This window comes from Aulostomus chinensis, chromosome 13 (assembly GCF_037954235.1).
Source record: "Aulostomus chinensis isolate RoL2024-O1b breed Wild chromosome 13, RoL_Achi_v1.0, whole genome shotgun sequence".
Taxonomy (NCBI): domain Eukaryota; kingdom Metazoa; phylum Chordata; class Actinopteri; order Syngnathiformes; family Aulostomidae; genus Aulostomus; species Aulostomus chinensis.
This window is the reverse complement of record NC_141332.1, coordinates 311,401-332,996: the sequence shown is the minus strand read 5'-3', so window position 1 is coordinate 332,996 and position 21,596 is coordinate 311,401. Positions and strand designations below refer to the sequence as shown.

The 21,596-nt window shown below is 45.8% G+C and overlaps 1 pseudogene; it reads left to right on the top strand.

Moving 5' to 3' along the window:
* The first annotated feature begins 17,925 nt into the window (after positions 1-17,925).
* Positions 17,926-20,874, top strand: LOC147250433 (uncharacterized; annotated as a pseudogene).
* Positions 20,875-21,596: the final 722 nt, after the last annotated feature.

Here is a 21,596-nt window from a genome sequence, read left to right as displayed (position 1 = left end):
TGCTTGGTGTCTTGAAACCAGCAAATGCAATTCTACAGTCTCAGTCTGTGGATATGTGCAGTGCTTCTGAGGTTGTTGGTGCAGCACTGGAGTCCTTAAAAAGCCTCCGTGAAGATGAGAATTGGGGAGAGTCATCTCAGGCAGCTGCTGGGGATGATGCACCGCCTCCAAAGAGAAGGAGGACAATGAGCAAATGTCTTGGTCAAAGTGTTGTGCTCTCAACTGTGGGCCATACTGACTCGGACGATCAACCATTTCCCCCTCTCAGTCTCTGAAAAGATCTCTGCTCAACATCCTTGACAGGGCCATTTCAGAAATGGAGAATAGATTTTCTCAGAAGAACGTTGAGCTGATGAGAGCCATATCTAGTCTTGCACCCAAATCCAGCACATTTCTAGATTCAACCGTGTTGCATCCTCTGTCTGCGCTGGCTGGCACTGTGGCAGATGATCTAAAAAATGAAAGTCTTGTGGCAAAACAGAATGTTGCTCAAGAAATGTCCAAATGAAACAGACATATCCACTGTCTGTAAACACCTACAGGAGTACAAGGAAGCTTTTCCTGAGTTGCATAAATTGTATGTAACAGCCCTGGTAATTGGTGTGTCTTCAGCATCGTGTGAGCATTCCTTCTCAACATTGTCATGGGTCCTAACCCCTTATCGTCACACCATGTTACACAAGCGAAAGATAAATTTGGTCATCTTAGCCCATGAGAAGTCCATAACCAGTAACTTGGATATGGATGAATTTGTGAGAGTTTTTGCACAAGGAAACAGGAGACTGGTGTTGTAGAGTGGAGTGGGGAGAAAAAATAGTGAGAAAGGAGGAGATTTTAGTTATTAAGTTGCTAATAAAAAAAATACATTAAAAAAAAGAAGAAAAAAAAGTTATGTGTTATATGTTCTGCTCTGTAACTGTTATGTTGTACAAATTAGTTCCCTAACTATTTTGTTGTAGAGTGGAGTGGGGAGAAAAAATAGTGAGAAAGGAGGAGATTTTAGTTATTAAGTTGCTAATAAAAAAAAATAAATTAGTTTGAGAACTTGATGTTTGGTGATTTTTTTTTATAAGACTTCCTTTCAGTTTTGTAAATATTGATGATAGTGACAAGTCTTTCCTTTAGCTTGAAATGTATTTGAGAATTAGGCCATCCAGTTAAGATTAATGTTATGTTGTTGAAATTGGTTGTTGCTTGGTTGTTAAAATCTGGATGACGGATATTTTATTTTACTTTTCATTTATTTATTTCATTTATTTTTCAGTTCCCCCCCTGAGGGATTGCCACCTTATTGTGGTCAGGGGGTTTGCGTGCCTCAGTGACCCTAAGAGCTATACCAGCAGAAGCTTTAGTCTTCAGGTGGGACACCCAAGCTGGACAGGTCTTAGTGTAGAGGCCTGACAGAGTGCAATCCACTTCTCCAGGTTGAGATCTGGACACACAGCTAACAACTGCCGTGAAGAAAACACTAACAGTGTTGAAAATGTGTAAAAAAAAAAAGAAAAGAAAAAAAAGAACATGCCCCCTTCACATTTCTGACTGCCCCTCTTATGTGCATTCCTAGAACCGGCCCTGCATATACTTATACATATAAGACATATACATAGACTGTACAACTGTAAACAGGCTTGTGCAAGTCCCACTGTCGATACATGTGAGAGTGGATAGCAGCTTTAAGTGGTGCTGTGATGCATGTAGGTGCACAGGCACATTCTAGTACCAGGTTCAAGGTGGCTGTGTCATCAACAGATTGAGGTGACATAGCATTTGCAGTGCAAACATGGCAGAACAAGAGCAGATCAACAGTCCTGGTGATCGTGCAAAACATATAGAGGTATTTATACAGTTCAGTCCTCATCCTGAGCTGGTTTTGTGTAGGAGGCTGGCAGATTTGGTGGTGGAAAAGATAGTGCCGGTAATTGTGCGAAGGCACTTCAGTTCCTTAGTGCAGGCTTACGTTGAGCATGGTGACAGCTTTGGGAAAGAAGCTGTCCCTGAGTCTGTTTGTCTTTGCTGGGATGGACCTGTAGCGCCTGCCAGAGGGCAACAGGTTGAATAGGTGGAATGCGGGATGAGTGCTGTCCTTGATGATGTTAAGGCTGCGTGAGGTGTAGATGGTAGAAAATATGAATGCATATTTGTTTCTGATAAATAAATTAGTTAACAATAAATAGGTTCAAATTATATCTTCTGGAGAAATGTAACTGGTCACAGACATAGTGTGGTGAGAGTTGATTGGCTCATGTGATGTGTCCGTGAGCAGAAAAAAAAACAAAAACAAAAACTTATTGACAACACCAGGAGGAGCTGTGTTCGACTAGGTAGAGATTTTCCAGCAGAGAGCTCAAGGTTTGTGGACTACATTGTGTTTATGATTATCAGCAAGATAATCTGCCAGAAGACCAGTCTTTTCATAGAATTTTAGTTCAAAGTTTTGAGCGTCTGTGGACTTTATTAGCTACTCGTTAACACAGTCAGGGAATGAGAGACAACAACCAGATAGTGCTCTGAGCTTGCCTGGAATGCTCAGAGTTCCTTTGGCAACACTGGAAACTGACTGGATGCTGGACTCTCCCTCCTGCTCTGCTGTCCCTGCATCCAATGGAGGGTAACACCTGGATACACTTCTCTGTGGACCCCGTTGCTCTGGAGAAGTAATGCTTTGATTTTTATTTATTCTGCTCATTGTGAGTGAAGCACTGTGTTTTTGGTCTCCACGCACACAAGCAGCGATACAGGCCTGCACCGAGGGGTTTAATTTAGCATATTTCCTGCCGGCTCAGTATTGGGGTTGCACTAAGGTGTGTTGACAAAAGAGACTGTTTATTCTGTGGAAAAAACTGTTAAAACATTTAAGTGTCAAGGTGACATCTTTATGTTTGTTTTTCCTTAAATTAAAGTCCATCCATTTTCTTCCACTTGTTCCTATTAAGGGTCGCAGAGGGGCTGGAGCCTATCCCAGTGGCTACAGGTGAGAGGCGGGGTACACCCTGGACAGGTCACCAGTCCATCGCAGGGCCAACACATATAGACAAACAACCATTCGCACTCACAGCCATACCTACAGTCAATTTAGAGTAGTCATTCAGCCTCATCCCCCAATTGCATGTCTTTGGATGGTGGGAAGAAGCCAGAGTACCCGGAGAGAACCCACGCAGGCACGGGGAGAACATGCAAACTCCACACAGAAAGAGCCTTGCCCAAGCCGGGACTCTCACCCGGAACCTTCTTGCTGTGAGGCCACAGTGCTAACCACTGCACCACTGTGCAGCCCTTAAATTAAAGTGAGAAGTTATTTTTGTTAAAACATTCCCGGTGCATTTTATTTACATTAAGGTAATTTTACAAGATTAAAAGGTTCTTTCATTGTGACATTGTAAGTTAAAGTGTTGTAGAGCTTAAGTTCAGAGAGTGAGGAATTTCCCATTCCCCAAACCCAGTAATTTTACTGAGTCAATCTGAGTTACTCTACCAAAATAAAGTAGACTAAAGAACTCAGGGCCCTTTCTACGCATTTAACTTGATAGACGGGCTACACACAGTTATAAAAGCTTGGGGTCAAACTGACCCCAGAGGAACACAGATACATGCAATATGTGTCCAGCACATTGTAAAAATATCATCATGAGATCATCAAGAAGTGAGCCCTTTCCTTTCTTGTATCAGGAATGTATGTGTACATTCAAGTGTCTCGATGCACTCCATAGCCATTTATCCTACTCTCGCACAGAAGCATGTAGTCTGTAGTCTCTCAAATTAAGTTTTGCTGTTCGTCATGCGAATTTCTTGAGCCCTGCTCTAAAACTGAATACTTTGCTCATCTGTAGAGTACCCATTTAAAGGTATATTACAAAGTTAATTGTCCATATAAAGACAGCAAATTTCAGTGGCGTGTACTCCACTTTCAATGCATACAAAAGTAAAACACAGAGAGCATACTTGGAAGAAGTTCAAGTTGGAGGTAATTGTGAGGATAACCGCTTATGTTTGTGATGAAGTAGCTCATTAAAAGCAGGGCTAACAAGAGCAATTGGCAACTCCTGACACAGATGACCTAGAGGTCATGGAAGAAACCTGCAATGGTCTTCGTGGTTTATGAAAACAGATAGAATATAATCTAGCATCTCTGTTATATAAAATGCAAACTATTCTGAATATCCCATAGAGTGCTGTATAATAAGTGATACAACACCTTTGCTAAACACATGACTTGTTACAACCATTACTACACAGTAATGTCAAGGCAGTTCATGAGAAATATTATCCAATTGTGAATGAATTAGTTGTAAAAGAGATTATCTGATGACATAATTGTGTGGCAAACATGGATTTCTAGGAACTGTAAAAAGGAGGGCAGCATATGTACTGTAAGTGTCCCTTGGTGATAGCTATAGAATATGTTGCTGGAAAAGGTACAAAAACAGTTGTATATGTCCCATACAGCACATGCTACCGAAACTGTTAAGCAAAAATTACATTTTAGATAAAGCAATGTCAGACTTTAAGAAAAAAATGCCTTCTTTCAATGGACAAATTCACAGTTGCACTGATACTCTATCAGATGACTTTGAAGTAGCCAATCCTTTAGGAACATCAAAGCAGAAACACAAAATGTGTGTTGTGTATTGTGTATTGCTAATATACCTGCAAAATACAGATAAACACTAAACTCGGTCCAGCTTGCTCTACTCTGCAACACCTCCACAATCAAGGAAAGAAAGAAGAATGGGGCTGAAGAATGAAGTTCTGCAACCTCTTATCCATGATCTTGTCTCATTGGAGCAGAATGGTGTTTATATAGAGCAACTAGGTTCAAGTGTGAAGGGAACAGTTTTGTTTGTAATAGCTGATAACCTTGCCGCCCATTCACTGGCAGGATTCCATGAGAGCTTCACAGTAGCACAGCTGCAGTCTTTATGGCATCCAAGAGTGACATCCAGCATCAAGAGGTAAGGTCTGGTTTGTTTCATCTCTGAGATAGAATCTGTCATGAGAGGCAAGAGGTGATGAAAGACTAAAGCTTAAGTCACAACTCTGGAGTGAAAGGACCGTGTCGTATTAAGCCCTGTTCAGACTACACAACTTTTTTTGTCTGCGACATGCCCTGCGGTTCACACCACCCGAGACTCAATCGGGCTGCTGTTCACACTACAAGATTTGTCACGGACGGTAGTGTTTAGACTATACGATTTTCCCCGTCAGTAGGTGTGGCTGACTGCCCAGCTGGCCAAGAAACTCTTGAACGCAGCGCACGCCCCTTTCATTGTAAACATGGATGCGAAGCAGAACGCAGTCGTTTGTGCACTACGATGTAGCCAAAAAGTAGCCGAAGTTGCTACGAACCCAGCCTGCTGACCCGATACCGGTGAGCGTGTTACGTCATTTCCTGCCTGTAATACTATCGCTGTGTTGTTCGACTTTCTCAATCCTCCCTCAGGTGTACTGCTAACTTAATCGCTTTAAGCACCACTGTATACGACGTTTTGGTGTAATACATAGGTTTCTGTCACTTAACTCTTTAGCAGGACCTTGCTCTGAAATTCCTCGTTCTATTTGTTATATTTGCCACAGGTCCGCTAGCTCACCTTAGCACACTAGCTATGGCCGCTCTCTCTCTTTCCGCCTCTCCCCCCACCTCTCCCTCCCTCTCCTGCTCCATGTGCCAGATGTTTAGTTACTCCTCTGCCTCCTTTAGTGATAATGGTACGTGTAAAAAGTGTAGTTTGTTTGTAGTCCTGGAGGCGAGGCTTAGTGAGTTAGAGACTCGGCTCCGCACCATGGAAGCTAGCGCTAGTCCTTTACCTTCAGGAGCTGCTCAGTCCACCTTAGTGGGTGCGGAGCCACCTAGCCTAGCCACCGCTAGCAGCTCCCCCGCAGCTCCCGAGCAGCCGGGAACTAGCCAGTCCCGCTGGGTGACATCACGAGGGAAACCTAGACGCAGTAAGCCCGTGTTTGCCCACCAACCCCTTCATGTTTCCAACCGCTTTTCCCCACTCAGCGACACACCCGCTGAGAGTGAAACTCTTCATGTCGGCTCTGTTGCTCGCAGCCCCGCTGTGAAGCCGACATTAGTTATTGGCAGTTCTGTTCTTCGCAACGTGAAGGTAGAGACACCAGCGAGCATAAAGTGCATCCCAGGGGCCAGAGCGGGCAACGTTGAGGCAAATCTAAAGCTGCTGGCAAAACGTAAGGTTAAATACAGTAAGATTGTAATACATGTCGGCGCTAATGACACCCGGCTTCGCCAGTCGGACTTAACTAAAGTTAACATGGCTTCGGTGTGCAACTACGCAAAAACAATGTCGGACTCCGTAAATTTCTCTGGCCCGCTGCCCAATTTAGCGAGTGACGACATGTTTAGCCGCATGCGTTCATTCCATCGCTGGATTTCTAGGTGGTGCTTAGACAACAACGTGGTTTACATAGACAATTGGAGCTCCTTCTGGGGAAAGCCTGGTCTGATTCGGAGAGATGGCGTCCATCCTACTTTGGATGGTGCATCTCTCTTATCTAGGAACATAGGCCAATTTATTAGCAATACTAATCCCTGACAAGCAACCAGAGTTCAGACCAGCAGGCAGAGCTGCAGTTTAACACGCCCCTCTGCTGGTTCCTTCGTGTTGTCACCCACCCAGCCTATAGAAACTGTGTCTGCCCTGAGGCTTTATAAGCCTGCACCCAAATCTGGAGGAGTAACTTATAGCAACTTAGTTAAAATTAAAACCACTGCTCCAGCAAACCAACCCAGTAAAACTATTAAATGTGGTTTGCTTAATATTCGATCTCTTGCATCCAAGTCTCTCCTAGTGAACGATTTAATTACTAATTATCAGATTGGTGTATTAGCACTCACTGAAACCTGGGTGCAGCAAGATGAGTATGTTAGTTTAAATGAATCTTCCCCTCCTGGTTACATTAACTACCATGTACCTCGCACCACTGGCAGAGGAGGAGGAGTAGCTGCAATCTATCAGTCAAATTTGGTGCTTAACCCTCAACCTAACAGTTCATTTAACTCATTTGAGAGCCTTATTGTCAGCTTTTCCCACCCAGACTGGAAAGCAGAGAAACCACTCTTACTTGCTGTGGTGTACCGTCCTCCTGCACCTTATTCTGAGTTCTTAGAAGAATTCCCTGACTTTCTGTCTAACTTGGCATTGAACTCAGACAAAGACATTATAGTGGGTGACTTTAACATCCATGTGGACGTCAATGATGATTCTCTGGCCACTGCGTTTAAGTCGCTTCTTGATTCTGTTGGCTTCTGTCAGAGGGTAAACAAACCCACTCACACTTTTAATCACATCCTTGATTTAGTACTCACTTATGGAATAGAAGCTGACCGCATCATAGTTCTTCCTCAGAACCCCGTCTTGTCTGATCACTCCTTAATTACATTTGAATTTACTTTAACAAATTATATTCTACCCGGGAAAAAGTCCCGCTTCAGTAGATGTCTATCTGACACTGCTGTTTCTAGATTTAAGGAGCTTATTCCAGCAGAGCTTGCTGCCACATCTTGTAATAATATATTGGGCAGTTATGCTGATTTCACCCCCTCGCAGGTAGACTATCTTGTGGACAGCACTGCAGCAGCACTCCTTGGGACACTTGATGCCGTAGCTCCCCTGAAGAAGAAGGTTACCAACCAGAAAAGAATAGTTCCCTGGTACAGCCCAGAGCTGCGTGCCTTAAAACAGAAGACCAGACAACTGGAAAGGAAGACACATTCCAGCCAGCACGAGGAAGTCCGCCAAGCCTGGAAGGAGAGTTTATTAATATATAAAAAAGAACTCCGTAATGCCAGACGCGCTTACTACTCGTCCCTGATAGAAAAGAATAAGAACAACCCCAGGTTCCTCTTCAGCACCGTGGGCAGGCTCACCAAGAACCATAGTGCTGTTGAGCCATGCATCCCCCCAACTCTCAGCAGTAACAACTTCCTTTCTTTCTTTACTGAAAAGATTGTGAATATTAGAACGAAGATTGCCAGTAATGGAGGACAGACTACAGTCCCCATAGAAGCACCTCCCAGACTTGGTGCATACTTGGACAGCTTCGCCCCCATTGACCTGTCAGAATTAACTTCTGCAGTCGGTTCCTCCAAGTCAGCCACTTGTCTGCTGGATCCCATCCCAACAAGCCTCCTTAAGGATGCCTTCCCTCTAGTCAAAACTTCTATATTAAATCAAATTAATCTTTCCTTAGTCACAGGTTATGTGCCACAGGCCTTTAAGGTGGCTGTCATCAACCCTTTACTTAAAAAACCTTCTCTTGACCCAGATGTGTTAGCCAACTATAGACCGATATCCAACCTCCCCTACATCTCCAAGATCCTTGAGAAGGTTGTCCTGGAGCAGTTACATGAACATCTGCACAGCAACGAGCTCTTTGAAGCCTTCCAGTCTGGATTCAGGGAACACCATAGCACTGAAACAGCACTGGTCAGAGTCTCTAATGATCTTCTTATAGCTTCAGACAGAGGTCTTGTCTCTGTGCTTGTCCTTTTGGACCTCAGTGCTGCATTTGACACCATCGACCACAGAATCCTGCTACAGAGACTAGACCATGACATTGGGATTAAAGGAACTGCCCTAAAATGGTTTAAGTCCTACTTATCTGACAGGTTTCAGTTTGTTAATGTTAATAATGACCATTCGGAGTATAGCAGAGTTACATATGGTGTACCACAGGGTTCAGTTTTAGGACCGATTCTCTTCACTCTTTACATGCTCCCATTAGGTGACATAATCCGGAAGCACTCGATCAACTTCCACTGTTATGCAGATGACACACAACTTTACTTGTCGATGGAGCCAGACGACACAAGCCAGCTTACTCATCTGCAAGACTGCCTGAAAGACATTAAATCCTGGATGTCTTCTAACTTCTTAATGCTCAATTCAGATAAAACTGAGGTAATCATTTTTGGACCTAAACACCACAGGGACACACTCTTGAATCGGATCTCTACTCTAGATGGCATCACCCTAACTTCGAGTACAACTGCAAGGAACCTTGGGGTCATTTTTGACCAGGACCTTTCCTTCAGCTCCTACATAAAGCATGTGACTAGGACCGCCTTCTTCCATCTGTGAAGTATCGCTAAGATTAGGAATATCCTTTCCCAGAGTGATGCTGAAAAACTGGTGCTCTAAAGAGTCTCCAGCTGGTCCAGAACGCTGCAGCGAGGGTTTTGACGGGAGTTAAGAAGAGAGAACACATCTCTCCCACTTTAGCTTCTCTCCACTGGCTTCCTGTAGGATCTAGAATTGACTTCAAAGTCCTTCTGCTAACTTATAAGGCTCTCAATGATAAAGCTCCATCCTATTTGAAAGAGCTCATTAGTCTCTACTGTCCCACCAGAGCACTCCGCTCCCAGAATGCAGGTCTTTTAGTGATTCCCAGTATCAATAAAAACAGACTGGGAGGTAGAGCCTTTAGTTACCGGGCTCCTTTACTGTGGAACCAGCTCTCTCCATGGGTCAGAGAGGCAGACACTTTAACTACGTTTAAGTCCAGGCTTAAGACCTTCCTCTATGACAGAGCCTTCAGTTAGGACTGGTTCAGGTAGCTCTGAACCATTGATAGCTATGCTGCTATAGGCTTAGACTGCTGGGGGACACATCAGGTTACATGGAGCCCTTCCCTCCTCTCCTCTCCCCCTCTCTCCTCCTCTCCTCCCTGCACATTTTTGGAACTGTCAATACCATTACTTGTTGCACTTTGTAGTTTGGCCTTGGTGTCTCGCAGTCTCTCTGTGTTTCCATAGATCCACCAGAGCCCCAACCGCCGCCTGCATCGCCCCCCCCCCCTCTTATTCCCTACTGTTACACCGGCCTGCGCTCCCCTTCCATGAACCAGTCTGCCATCCAGTCCCCCATCAAGCTGGCTTGCTCTCCCTGCCTCCCCTACCAGAAGCTTCCGTCTTCAGCTGTTATTAACATTTCCGTGTTTCCCACATTTTGTATTGTAAACTGTTTTCTTGTCTGTAACAACATCTACTGCACGTCTGTCCGTCCTGGGTGAGGGATCCCTCCTCTGTTGCTCACCCTGAGGTTTCTCAGATTTTTCCCTGTTAAAAGGGTTTTCTATGGAGTTTTTCCTCAGTCAATGTGAGGGTCTAAGGGCAGAGGATGTTGTTATGATGCCATGTGAAGCCCTTTGAGACAAACTGTTTGTGAAAACGGGCTATACAAATAAAATTGCCTTGCCTTGCCTTGCCTTGCCAAAAAAACAAAAAAAGAGGAAGAGAGTGTGGGCAAAGGAATGGATTGGCAAACGTGGACAGCATTTATAATGGTGCTAAAGTGAGTTTGAGATGTCATAAAGGCAGGGGTGCTCATGCCAATGCTCCACCAAGCCTTCCAGATCCTCCTGTGTCCACGGATATTGCGTACCCTTTGTAGAATCCATGCCTCTCGTCGTTTTTGTTTTTGTTCGCTATGGCTCCCCTGCTGGTGGAGCTCTTTTCATCTGAGTTCACGGTACTTCCCATATTTGCTTTCATTGGTCGTAGCTCCGTTTACGTCACTGCGAAAAGTCCTGGATATCTAGCAGTGCTAGATGTCCACTTTTTGTTGCCGACATCGCATGCGACCTCCCAGTCCATTGTCTTCGAGCTGTTCATACCTCATTACTTTCGTCGCAGTGGTTGTTAGTCCTTCACCCTGATTTTGGGGAGGGAAGTCACTGACATCGACGACACCTAAAATTGTGTAGTGTGAACTGGGCTTTACTAAACTTCTGAAACAATTCCACAGGGTCAAGGGTTACCCACCAGACATTTTACATGATGTCTTGGAAGGCGTCGTCCCAGTTGAGGTTTCTGATAGACCTGATTTCCATCAAGTATTTTACTTTAGATATGCTAAATGAAGCCATCAAATCCTTTACACATTTTCTGACAAGTCTGATCACCCTCAGAAAATTTGCAAATGATTTTCAACCTAATGGACCATTGGTGGAAATGATCATGAGAACTGGTCTGTCATCAGGTTACTTCCACTTTTTATTGGTCATTGTGTCCCTGAGGGAAATAACTCTTGGGAAATTCTCATGCTCCTCAAAGATATTGTGGAGCTTGTTGTGGCACCTAAGCATACTGATGAGACTCTGCATATTTTGGAATGCAAGTCAGTAGAGCACAGCGCACTACTGCGGTCAACTTCTCAAAAATAATCAATTTAGGCAACTGGACTCACCTCTTGTAAGTGAAGACGTTTCGCCTCCCATCCAAGAAGCTTCTTCAGTTCTAAATTTCTGGTGGGAAGTATCAGGTATATAACCACCTGTCAAATAACTGCTGAACTACAGTTATTGTACTCAACAACTGTTTTATTTGTCAACTGTGTTTACGTCAGGATGCATTACGAGCGCGGCTCTTCTGACTGCTCTCACGTGGTCGATCTGGCAGCGGTGTGGACTGTAGTGGCTCTTTGAGCTGCGTCCGCTTGTTTACCTGACAGAACTGGCATTTTTCCACATAACATTTGATATCAGCAGATATGTTCGGCCACCATACCGTTTCTTTTGCGCATTCTCTACATTTAGACAGGCTCTGGTGTCCATCATGTAAGCGCTCCAGTATTTCCTGTCTCGTTGTCTGTGGGGTTACAATGCGACAGCCCAGTGTGATGAGGCCCTGACATGTTGACAATGCGTCCTTGAATGTGTAAAAGTCTTTTGCACTGTTTGGAACACTATTTGATCATGTAGGCCATCCACCTTTGATCAACTTGAGTACGCCCTGCAGCTGCTCATCCTCTCGTGTAGCAGACCTTATCATGTCTCTCTTGTGTTCTGATACAGGCCTGCTATGGATGACAGCATCAACATGACTAGCGATGATCTTCTCTGTGTTATCAGTGTCCCTGCTCTCCCCTTCAGGGCCACATGACAGGGCATCAGCAACAACCAATGTCCTTCCTGGTGCATATTCTGCCTTTGCATTGAACCGCATCAGCCTCATTAGCAGCCTCTGACATCGCACTGGTACTGCATCCAGATCCTTACTGTTTATCAGAGGCACCAGTGGCTTGTGGTCTGTGATGAGTCGGAATCTCTCCATGCCTACCAGGTACTTTTGGAACCTCTCACAGGCCCATACTCCAGCCAAGCATTCTTTCTCAATTTGCGCGTACCTGGTTTCCGCATCTGAAAGTTTCCTGGAACAATATGCAGCTGGCTTCCAGCTTTCATTGTGTAGCTGAAGAAGAACACCCCCGATGCCATAACTACTCGCATCGGCTGAGACTGCAGTCTGTAGTTGTGGGTCATAGTGAGCCAACACGGGGATGTGCTGAGGGCTTCTTTCAGTCTCTGGAACGAATGTTGCTGTGGCTGATCCCATGTCCATGCTGTATCTCCCTTCAGCAGATCATACAGGGGAGCTGCTGCTGTTGCTAAATCTGGTATGTATTTGCTCATGTAATTAATCATACCTAATGCTCTCTTTAGCTCATGCACATTTGTGGGCTCTTGTAGGTCACTGATAGCACACACTTTACCTGGGTCTGCTCTCACTCCGTTGGCATCCACAATGTGTCCCAGGAAGCGCAGCTCTGACTGCCTGTACACACACTTCTCTTGGTTGAGCTTGAGGCCAGCCTGCTCCATTCTCTCTAATGTGCGCTGCAGGTGTGTGTCATGTTCTTTCAGGCCCTTCCCATGGACAATGACATCATCCATGTACACAGCTTCTCCCTCCAGCCCCTCTAACAGTTCATTCATTTTGCGCTGGAATATCTCTGGGGAATGTTATTCCCAAAAGGCAGCCGCTTGAAACAGAACCTCCCAAAAGGTATGATGAATGTAGTTAGGAGGCTGCTGTCTTCATGTAACGGGACCTGCCAAAAGCCTGAAGCTACATCTAAGGAGGTGAAGACTGTGGACCTGGACAGTTTAGCCAGCGTCTCCTCTGTTGTCGGTAGTTGGTACCGCTCCCTTTTTATGTTGTCGTTCAACTTTTGCAGTCCCACGCAGATCCTTACTGCTCCTGTCGGCTTCATGACTGGCACCATGGGTGCACACCAGTCTGTAGGCTGTGTGACTCTCTCGATCACGCCTTGCTCCTCCATACGCTGCAGCTCAGCTTTTACTTGAGGAAAAAGAGGTAGAGGAACTCTTCTGGCTGTATATACAACATAGGGTACAGCATCCTCTTTCAGGTGGATCTAGACTGGCTCTGTTTTAAATGTACCTCCCTTTCCTGCTGCTGTTTTGACATTATCTACTCTTTTAACTAACCCCATCTCTACCGCTGTGTCTCTTCCTAGTAGATTGCCGACTGTGGGCCCTCTTGTTACCTGCACTGTAAATATGTACTTCTTCTGCTTATGGAATGTACTAGTAGTGAACTGTCCCACAATGTTCAGCGCTCCACCTGGGCTATCCAGGGGAATATTTGATTTGACTAGTTTTCTCTTTGGCTTAAGTGCTTTAAATGTTTTGAGGTTCATTACTGTAACATCAGCACCTGTATCGATTCTAAATTTACCAGGAGTGTGTCCTACAGTTAGCTTTTCTGTCCAATATTCAGTGCTGCTCTGGTTTGCTTTACTCACTGCACCTAAGCAAAAGCCATCCTCCTCAGTATCTGCATTATGTGTGACTTCTCTTACTGACCTAGAGAAACACTTCCTCTCCCAATGGCCTTTTTTCCCACACTTTCTACATACTGAGTCATATGCTGGGCATTTTGCAGTGTCTTTGTGCTTCTCTTTACCCTACCGGTTGCACGTGGAGTCTCGCTGGCAGATTTTTTTCCTGCCCGCCACTTCTCTCCCCTGCAGACGGCCTCCACGGCGGTCTACCACCTCTTTTTGCTGGTCGCCGATGTGTCACCTCCTGCACGGTTGCAGCCTGTCTCTCCTGCTGGTTCATCTGCTGTTCCACATCTTTAGCTTGCCTTATCATCCGCACCGCCGTTTCCAAGGTCAGCGCTGGCATAAGCTGCAGCCACTTGGAGAGCTCCTTGTCACAGATCCCAACAACCAGCCTTTCCCTGATGTGTTCATTTTTCTTGTCCCCAAAGTCACAGTTTTCGCTCAGTCATATAGGGCTCTTATAAATGACTCGGCCATTTCCCCCGGCTTCTGTGCTCATTGGTGGAAACACGCTCTCTCGTGTATCGTGTTTTTCTTCAGCATGAAATATGCACGGTAAAATAGTTGTTATTATCCTCTTCCACTTCGAAGGTAAACGACTTCAAAATGTTCTCTGCTTCATAGCCCATGGCGTAAATTAGCGAGCTGATCTGGACTTCATAGTCCTCCTCTCCTAACTTCACAGCTGACCTGTGAATCGCTGTCGCCACACCGGCCAGTCTCCGGGCTGCTCGAAGTTGAAGTGTTCCGGCGGGTTAAACTTCGCCATAGCGTCGGTCGGGCGTCTCTCTTCGAACACTTCTGACACCATGTCAAATAACGGCTGGACTACAGTTATTGTACTCAACAACTGTTCTATTTATCAACTGTGTTTACATCAGGATGCATTACGAGCGCGGCTCTTCCAACTGCTCTCACATGTTATATTATTTCCTGGTGCACGTTCAACTGGCACTCTCTTCTTCTTGGTTACAAGGTAAGAATGATGTCACTCTTGAGTTAACCCTTTAAGGTGATACCTTGCCACCACCCAGGTGGTACAAGTGGTTGTAAGGCTAAAACAATAGGCTCGTAAAGTGGTCATGAGTCGTTGGCCTCAGTTTTGGGTCGTTACCCTTCCCAGCCCTCTTGGGGGGTCGTTCGGGTCACCTGAGTGAAGGCCTGAATGCTGGCTGCTCCTCCTGGGGAGAGATCTAAGGACAGCATTGTAGGTGGTTGATAGGTGCTATCTGAGGCCCCCTCCTCTGTTCCGAGATGGACGATCTAGTTTGACATGAATGGCTTCTTTCACCCCTCTTTCAAACCATCTGTCTTCTCTGGCTAGAACACGCACCTTGTGATCTTCAAAGGAGTGCCCCTTCTCCTTGAGGTGGACTGCTGACTCCTGGCCTGTGGTGGTGGCTCTCCTGTCTTGCGCCATGTGTTTGTGCAATTGTTGTTTTTTCTCCTGAATGTACAGGTCAGAGCACACTCATTACACTGTACTGCATGAACAACATTACTCTTTTAGGTTCTTTTAGTAGTTTTTAAGTGTCTTAATGGTCTTGGCCCATCTTATTTATCTGAACTGCTTTTGTCATATCAACCTTTGCGGACCCTGAGGTCCTCTGGCACCGGCCTTTTAGTCGTTCCAAGAGTTTGAACTAAAACCCACGGGGAGGCTGCTTTCAGCCATTATGGCCTAAAGTTATGGAACAGCCTGCCAGAGAACATCAGGACCGCAGAGACTGTTGATATTTTTAAAAGGAGGCTCAAGACTCACCTTTTTAGCTTGGCTTTTAACTGATTTAGTCTCTTTTATCCTTTAATTTTATCACTATATTTTATTGTAACTTTTATCTTTTAATTATTTTATTCTACTTTTTTATTAGCTCTTAAACTTTTAGATTTTATATATATTGTGAGAAAATGAGCTTTTGATCATATTCTGTTCATATGTCACCATTATATCAGGAGTTGATTGTGTATAAGTACATGATGTGCATGTAGTGGGGTCTCCAGATATATCTGTGTCTGCTTTGTGGTGTGAAATAAAGTGTTGATTTGTCAAAAGCAGACGACTCCGGTTGATCTCTTCTCATCAACGGACCCGGTGAAGTCGGCGTACTTCAACAATTTGGGGGCTCGTCCGGGATGAGAGTGAGGTCTTAATTTGGCTGTTTTGACTGAGCACAAAGGACACCACGAACTCTGGTCGACCAACAGAAAACGGTAAGCAGAAACCTGTTACAATAAATTCTGCACATTTGAGAATTTTACCAAATTAAGAGTTAACAGTGTCCTAGTGTTAAGTTCCAAATTATGGAGTCTATGGTGAAGAATGAAAAGAGTGAATAAGAGTTGATATTGTCCTTGGTTTGGCAACCCCACTATTCTCTGACGAGGGAATAGGGCCTTGGGTCAAAGTCCTATAAGGTGCTGGGTTGGAGTCCCGGGGAATTCAGGACCCCCGAATTCTATTACATATTCTATATTGTGTGGTCACAGTGGACCAGGAAATTTTAAGTCTCTCCGAGGGAAAGAGTGATTTGTGTGTCTCAAACATAACGTCTCTGTTTCACGGAAACCTAGCGGTGTTAACGAAGTGAACAGAACCTCACAAGACAATATTGTTTGACTGGGTCAGTTGCTCGGGTGAACTCCATACAAACTGACTGGCACATCTCACCGTTAGGCAGGGACAGATGGACGGAGAAGTTGATAGAGAGATTGTTGATGTTTGGGGCCCAAGGACTCAATGGAGGCCGCTGGGGCAGCAAATGAAAAATATTTTGGTTGTAATTGGGAACGTAGGTTCAGATAAAGACACAGAAAAGGCAAGAAGTGAGGTAAAGAGAAGGATAGAGGAAGTGTTAATAGAAAGCAGAGCAGGGAAAGAGGACAGGATGGCATTTGGTAAGTTGTTGTGGGAGAAGGAGAAAGAGAACAGGGAAAAGAGAGATGAGGTTAAAAAGATGGGTGACCAGGCAGGGCTATTGGAAAGGAACAGTGGAGGAAAGAAGAGAAAAGACATGAGGAAGAGAGAAGGGTGTAGTATGGTCTGGCTATGTTTTGTCAGGGAGCGGAACATGCAAATTGAAAAACCCTCCCCACCAAGGATGAAGGAGGAAGACGGTGAGAGAAGAAGGACCTCATAACACTCAACGAGATAGAGCTCACGAGTGAGGCATCAGGACCCGCTATCACAAAATCCAAAACACGGCCACCACATAGTACATCTAACATGACACTGCACAGCCACAAACAAGCGCCAACACAATACCCCTTGCTGAAAATGAGAGAGGGCAGAGGTGACAAATACAAACCTCTTGCGTAAGGTGATGTGCAATCAATCGTTGATAAAATGCCTCCACCAGCAGAGGGAGGCGGACTCTGGTTGACAAAATTAGATATGTTAACCGCCGGACAGAAACTAGCGCTCTGTGATTTCAGAGCTGTAGCATCCCGCAGCATGTCCCGACATGACTTGAAAGACATTGAACTAGACGCTGACACTAGTGAAGACCCGAATGACATGCCACTAACAATAGTAATAGACCCCTTAGGGCAAACTATTAGGAGCAAATTTCCACTCCCTAACACGGCCGTCATTCCTAAACTAACCTGGACTTCGTCCCAGCATCTTCGAGAATCTCTAACTCAGTCTAAAGATGAGGGGACCAGACACACCGGGTGCCACCCCGGGAAGACTGGGGTTCAACAGGAATGGTTTCGCAAAGCTGTGTTGGATGGAGTGCCTGAATCGGTAAGAGAAAACATGATGAGTAACCCTGACTTACCAGGAAGTGATTCTAACATATGGGAAAAGCATCTTGTGCACCACCTGCAGAGAGCCAAAGATGAGGCGAACAAAGAAGAAAACTCAGTAAGAGATCTTCAAACACAATTACTGAAGCTGCAGCTGGGAGAGGCGAGACAAAAGGTAAATGAGAAAAAGAAAAAAGAAACTCTGATGCATAAACAAATGATGTCGAGCAGTTTGCAGAAAATGGCTGGGGAACTGTGTCCCGGCTGCCCCCCTGAACCAGAGACACCAGATCCATTCCCAGTACCCCTGTGGACCCCCCAACCGAGACCACATGGTCCACCAAGGGGACCAGCTGCCCAATGGCGAGCTAAGAACTCGTGGGGAGGATACAGGGGAGGAGCTCGAGGTGGAAGGGGCTGGGCGAGAGGTGGAGGAGGCCGTGGGAGACTGCCTCGGGGACAGCAGGCGGGAGGTGAGTGCTACATGTGTGGACAACTTGGACACTGGTGTCCAAGAGAATGTCACATGCAGGGACCTGCACCAAGTGGGCATGGCGGACCACCCAGAGGAATGAGGACCCCAGATCCTCAGGCCGCACCGGTCCAGGATGGACAATATCCCCTGATAGGAGGGGACGAGTGGGAGGAGCCCGGCACCTATCAACAACAGTCACACACCCTACAGAGAAACCCGGATGACATAGGTAAGGCAGATCCTATGTTGTCTCTAAGGGTGTTGGATGACGACCTGTCATTTTTGGTTGACACGGGAGCCACACTCTCAACTCTAAACTCTGAACCACCACAAGAGACTATCTCCTCGAGAACAGTGAACATCGTGGGCTTCTCTGGGGTTGGACAGAAACTGCCGGTCACAATACCACTAAAAACCCAATTAGGTAAACAGACTCTTTTGCATCCACTTGTTGTCTCTCCGGGTGTACCTGTTAATCTGTTGGGGCGAGATCTTCACATCAAACTAGGAGCCTCCATCCTGTGCAGTCCGGATGGACTCACTGTGACTCTACCAGACGGAACATGCCTCCGATGTAATCCTAACACCCACGGAGCAGGGCAGTACCTTCTTAAGCCACTGGAGGACGAGCTGGTGGACATCTATTGGGGTATGTTACAGCCAGAAACCCCCCTATGTAATAGCCTCCTGTCTGCCTACCTGCAGTGGAAACCCTGGATCTCCCTACTCGAGCCCTACGTCCCTCCGCCCGACCCACCTCATGTTACCCTCTTCTACGACCAAATGAGTAATGAGTGGTATCAGGAAAAATTTGAAGCACACCTGGAAGGTAAACAATGGCAAATCACATTACAAAATATTTATGCTCGTCCAGAGGGTGTAGCCGCGGCCACAGTCCTCTCCAAGGAACAGATGGTATGGTATCGTATGCAGGACGAAGCAGTTCCACACGTTTCCCTCGCATTACATCCTAACCATCAAGCTAAAGATCTTGGCCTGATGGTCAAAAAAGCCACAGCAGCCACCGATTGGATAACGACTCAGATACCTGCTGTCTCGTTCTCACCCACCTGCAAAACCTACTGCATTAACCTAAAAGTAACAGACACAGTTGCACTACAACATGATCACGTTCCCAGAAACCACGGTCGGGAAAAGATGGACCACCCCTCAGTGGAAGAGATGCTAACTACCCTCCCTGAGGAATTATGGTCCCAAGGGCCCACGGATGTTGGGCTCACTGATTGTCAACCTGTTACATTTTCAGTGGCAGACACCACTCCCTTATGGATCAGACAATATCCCCAGCAGGTATAGCTGACACTATTGCAGGTCTCATCAAATCCGGGGTATTAGAACCATCCACCTCCGCATGGAACACTCCCATACTCCCGGTCAAAAAACAAGAGACATGTAAATATCGCATGGCACATTATCTAAGAGCTATAAATGAAATTCTGACCACAGTCACCATTCCTGTGCCCAACCCCGATGTGGCACTCACTAATTTGGGACCGCACCAACCATGGTTCACATGCATTGATTTGGCTAACGTTTTTTTCTGCTTACCACAAGCAGACGAATGCAGAGACATTTTCTCCTTTACCTACAGAGGACAGCAGTGGCGATACACCAGGGTACCACAAGGACTTGCGCTGTCACCAGGACTATTCAATCAGGTACTAAAACAAGCCCTGGATGGTTGTCCGCTTCCTCCGGACACCACTCTAATCCAGTATGTAGATGATCTTCTCATTGCAGCACCGACACCAGCAGCGTGCCTGGCCGCAACAAAGGCTGTCCTCACCCGATTGGCTGGACGTGGTTTTAAGGTCAGTAAAAACAAACTCCAAGCGGTCAGGACGCAAGTTGCCTTTTTGGGCAGAGTACTCTCGCAAAAAGGAGCTGGCATGTCGCCTGCACATAGATCTACCATTCTGCATCATCCAAAGCCCATGACTGTAAAGGAAATGTTGTCGTTTCTCGGTCTGACTGGGTACAGTTGCAATTACATTCCTGAATATACGGGCACGACACAGGCTCTCCGTAACTTGATTAAAGAGCATGGCATGCGTAACCTTAATGCTAAGCTAAATTGGACTAAAGACACCGAGTCAGTCTTCATACAACTCAAACAGAAACTAGCACAGGCCGCAGACCTGGCTCGACCTGACTACCAGTCTCCATTTTTCCTAGACGTTTCTGAAACAGAAGGAGTGGTTAACGGTGTTCTGTTTCAGAAAAAAAGGGGGAGAAAGGAGCATACTCATGTACATCAGCATAATGCTAGACTCGATGGAAAAACGACACCCAAAATGCACACAACATGCAGCAGGGGTAGCAAAACTGATTCAAAAAACAGCACACATAGTGATGGGGTACTCCCTAAGGGTACTCACATCACATAGCATGATAGCATATGTCAACTCCCAGACATTCACCCTGACATCACTAAGGCAAAAGAGACTCTGTAAAATACTGGAAGCGCCAAACATCACATTCACCCATGAAGGAATCAACATGGCGGATTGGATGGGAACCGGACCACCGCATGAGTGTGAACACGAAGCACAAAAGGATGAAAAGGTATGACCAGATCGGAAAGCTCAACCATTAACAGATGCTGAAGAGATGTTCACAGACGGATGTTGCTACAAAGATGAAAAAGGTGGACTGAAAGCAGGATACGCGGTGGTGAAGAAGGAAGGACCCAACTGGGTGACAATAGAGGCCCGGCAACTAGAAGGACAGCAATCCGCACAAAAAGCAGAGGTAATGGCTCTCAAACTAGGAGAAGGAAAATAAATAAATATCTATACGGACTCTGCCTATGCCGCCAGAGCAGCACATGTGGAACTGGGACAATGGATCAGAGCAGGATACCTCACGGCAGGTAACAAACCCATTAAACACGAGCGGGAAATGAGAGAATTAGCAGAAGCTCTGCAACTTCCCCAGGAGGTGGCTATCATAAAGTGCAAAGGTCATGACAATGCCCTTACAGAAGTAGCAACAGGGAACCGAGAAGCAGATGCGGCAGCATAAAGAGCGACAGGTTATCTGCCCCAACTACAAATGGTGAGTATGGAAGAAGAACTACAAATCTCTCCACAGGTCACACTGATTGACATCAGCTGATGTCAAAAGGGGGCCTCACCACAAGAAAAGACAGCATGGAAACAGAGAGGAGGACTTGAAACTGAGGGGCTCTGGCGAGGGCCCGATGGACGGCTAATACTGCCCCCTGGAATCAGAGAGCGGGCACTGGAAGAAGCACATGGAATCGGTCATGTGGGAACGGCTCAGATGACTCAAAATCTGAAAGAATGGTGGCATCCGTTTTTATCAGACATAATAAAGAATTGGGTGAAAAGCTGTTCCATATGTTCCCTGTACAACTCTAAGCCAACCATTAAACCTGAGACAGGTATGTTTCCGCTGGAGACCAGGCCAGGCAGGGAGATGGTGATAGACTACACGGACATGGGGATGACGGTCAGAGGGTAAAGGTATGTGTTGATGTGTGTGGATGTGTTTTCAGGATGGCCAGAGGCGTGGCCAACAAAGAAGGAGAATAGCAAGTTAGTGGTGAAGTTTTTAATTAATTAATACATTCCTCGGCACGGGTTCCCACAGAAAATTAGATCAGATAATGGGACACATTTGAAAAAGCAACATCTACAACTGGTGGAGGCAATGTGGGGGTTGAAGCACTTGTTTGGCACCGTGTATCACCCTCAATCACAAGGTAAGGTGGAAAGAATGAA